The following is a 3,662-nucleotide window of genomic DNA, read 5'->3' as shown; positions in this document are numbered from 1 at the left end:
CTAGTGCCACTTGAAAAGCCCCTCACCTGTGAACAGACATTAATACAGGTGTTAGAAGGCTCTTGTTCAGTGACAGATATACAGTGGTGCTTCTAGAAAACCAAAGTTCCAAGTCCATAGGGCCTGCAATATCATCTTACACCGTTTTTTTGCTTTGGTCTCTGTGCTCCCATTTCCATGGCTATTGTTTCATACGTTTCATTCTTCCTAACCCTGTGGCTGCATCTCACCTCCAATGCCACTGAGAAAAAGAAGCCACCCTAAGTAGGGTGACTATATAATTTATCATCCAGACTGAAACAATTTTGAGAATAAGAGATGATACTCCCATAATTACACCAGGATCAACCAAGATTTTCCCAGACAAACTAGGACATATAGTTACTTCAATAATAAACTCTCTCAATTTCCAATCACCAAACTGAAATAATCTCACCTCTATTTGTACCATCTTTTTTTTCCTTGCCTCCTATTAGGGTGAAAAATGTGCCACCCCTCCTGTCACTGGCAAATCCCTCTGCTTATTCTGCTTATTCTCTAGACCCATCTCATTTCACTTCTCACCTTCCTAATGTTTCAGCCTTGCTCTGTTACTCCCTCTTTGCTTTCTCTCCAGCTTCTCTCTCTCTCTACTGGCTCCTTTCCATCAGCATTCAAATATTCTTCACTCTTTCCTGTGCATGTATTTTGTCGCTGCCGTGTGTCAACTCTTTGCAACCCCATGGACTATAGCCCGCCAGGGTCTTCTGTCCATGGGATTCTTCAGGCAAGAATACCAGCGTGGGTTACCGTGCCCTCCTCCAGGGGATCTTCTCAATCCAGGGATTGAACCTAGGTCTCCTCTGTCTCCAGCTTGGCAGTTGGATTCTTTACCACTGAGCCACTGGGGAAGACCTCAATCTTTCCTAATTAAAAACAAAAGTGAAAAGTGAAGTCACTCAGTCATGTCTGACTCTTTGCAACCCTACAGACTGTAGCCCACCAGGCTCCTCTGTCCATGGGATTCTCCAGGCAAGAATACTGGAGTGGGTTGCCATTTCCTTCTCCAGGAGATCTTCCCGACCCAAGGATTGAACTGGGTCTCCCGCATTGTAGGCAGATGCTTTACCATCCAAGCTACCCAGGAAAAGGTCTTCCTTAATTCCATGTCTTGCTCTGGTCGTTATCTAATTTTTTTTCTCTCTTTTACAGAAAAATATATTGAAATCCTTCTGCTTGTTTCTTCAATTCTTACCATACCTCTACACACTGCAGTCTGGTTTCTACCAAAACCAGAAATGCTCTTGACAAGACCTCCACCCCTATTTCCAATACATTTTAGTATATATATGTATATGTTCTCAACAACATGAAACATTAGTGATGCTGGTCTTCTCAATACCTTCTCCCTTAACTTTTATGAAACCACTTTCTAAGTTTCTGGCTATTCTTCAGTGTCCTTTCCGGACTCTTTTGTTTTTCCTTATTCATAAGAATTCTTTAAAGTTCTATGTTAAAACTTTTCCTGTTCACATTCTTCTAATTTTCTTGTGTAATCTTAATTTGGGGGTTGCAAAGAGATGGACCTGATTTAGCAACTGAACAACAAATGATCTCATCGACTCCCATGGTATCAATTACCATCTTCATGCTGATGGCTTTCAACTATAAGTCTCTAGTCCAGATTCCTTTCCTACTTTTCAGATTTGAATGTCCACTCCTTTTTAAATTCATACTGGAACCTCAAACTCAATATATCTGAAACTACACATATCTTCTTCAAAATAGTTGTTCCAACTTGTTTTTCCAGCCTGGGTGAATGGCCACCATTCAGTTTCCCTGGTTTAAAAACTGGAGGTTTCTCTTCTCTCTCTTCCTCTGTAGCAATCATTTCTACTCTGTAAGTGTTGTTCAAATTAGGTTATTTTATCATTCCCATTGATACTACCCTAGTTCAGATTATAATCATTTTTCATCTATATTATAATTCTCTAGAAATAATTTGTGTTAGGTGAGCTGACGTGGGTTGTGAAAGAATTCATGGAAGTGTTAACAAGGAGGGGAAAAAAAGTGTTTTTATTCACTTTGCAAGGGAGCAAAGGGGCCAACGCACACAGTGGCGTTGGCCCTGATGCATGGGTGTTTGAGTCTTTTATTGAGTTTAAAGAGCAAAGTGTAGGAAAGAATAGGTAAGTTTATATCTATTCTGGTCCAAGTTCTGTCTGGGCTGGATGTGTTTCTATAGAATATGATTTTTATGAAACTTTGTAACTTTTTGCCTTCAGTAATTTTCCAGTCCTTGGGTGTTTGAAAGAGACTTGATAGGGTGTTTGAAAGACCCTTGACAGGAGCTTCTCTATCTTGAACTATGTTAGATGAGTTTAAAGTCTGCAACTGCTTCCTAAATGTATGCCAAGGATATACTGGTTTCTTCTTTGCTATCTTTGTAAAGATAGCTTATCTTTCTAAAAATGACACAAAGAAAGCAGAAGTAAAGAGAAAATAGATGCTTCTGGTAGCACATGACCCCACCCCCACCCCCAACCTGCCCAGGTAAGCAATGCCTGAAGCCACATTTCTCTCTCAAACTTTCCAGTTACCTGAGCCAATGCATTTCAATTTTCTTTTCAATTAAGCAAATGTATTGGATTTCCACTACCTGAAATTTAGAAGCAATACAAAATCAGTTGACCAGGACATGATCTTTTATCCTTGGTTCCTAGTACAGTACCTGGCCAATGCTTAACTTGTTGAATAAATGATGTATACAAACCACCTTATATTTATTTTTTACCTCCATGATAACAAACAGTAAAGTGCTCTCACTCATTCAACAAATATTTGTTCAATTTGTACTATGAATCACTATTCTAGATATTGGGAATACGGCCCTGAACAAAATACACAAAAGCCTTACTCTAATGAAATCTACATATAGTTTATTCAAAAATAATGAATAAATAATTAAGGTATGCTGTTTGGCAGAGGATTTTCTATTTTTGCTATAAATATTAGAAAAGCCCCTTGGAGTTAATACAGCAAGACAATATGTATGAACCAAAGAAATCCAAAGAAACCAAAGAAATTCTTCAGTTTTTATTTGTTAGCATAAGATATTTACATGAGAATGAATCAAGGACATTATATCCACTAAATATCAGGTCCAAACAAACTTCAGGGTTTAAAATTCTATCAGAAACAAATTCTTTTATAGAGCACTGAGGATCCAGTTCACAGAAACTTAGATTCACAGACCCTTTAATTCAGTATTCAAGGTAACATAGAAAAAAAACATAATATATCAAGTAGGTAGTCCTAGAGCTGAATCCTAGATTAAAATAAAAACTCTGTCCTTTGGGGAGAGTTTTCTATATTTTCTAAGTGTTATTTCCTCATGATAAAAGGAGGATTATAACAGTTAATTCACTAGGTCTGTTCGTTCACTTTGAAAATTAGCCAGTGACCATTTGGTATGAATATTAGTTGAATGAATGCTAATATAAATATTAAATAAGATGATATGTGAAAGTGAAAGTCGCTCAGTTGTGTCCAACTCTTTGCGACCACATGTACTCTATATTTCATGGAATTCTCCCGGCCAGAATATTGGAGTGGGTAGCCTTTTCCTTCTCCATGCAGTCTTCCCAACCCCAGGATCGAACCCAGGTCTCCCACATTGCAGG

Source organism: Budorcas taxicolor, chromosome 6 (genome assembly GCF_023091745.1).
Source record: "Budorcas taxicolor isolate Tak-1 chromosome 6, Takin1.1, whole genome shotgun sequence".
NCBI classification, from domain to species: domain Eukaryota; kingdom Metazoa; phylum Chordata; class Mammalia; order Artiodactyla; family Bovidae; genus Budorcas; species Budorcas taxicolor.
This window is presented reverse-complemented; position numbering follows the sequence as displayed.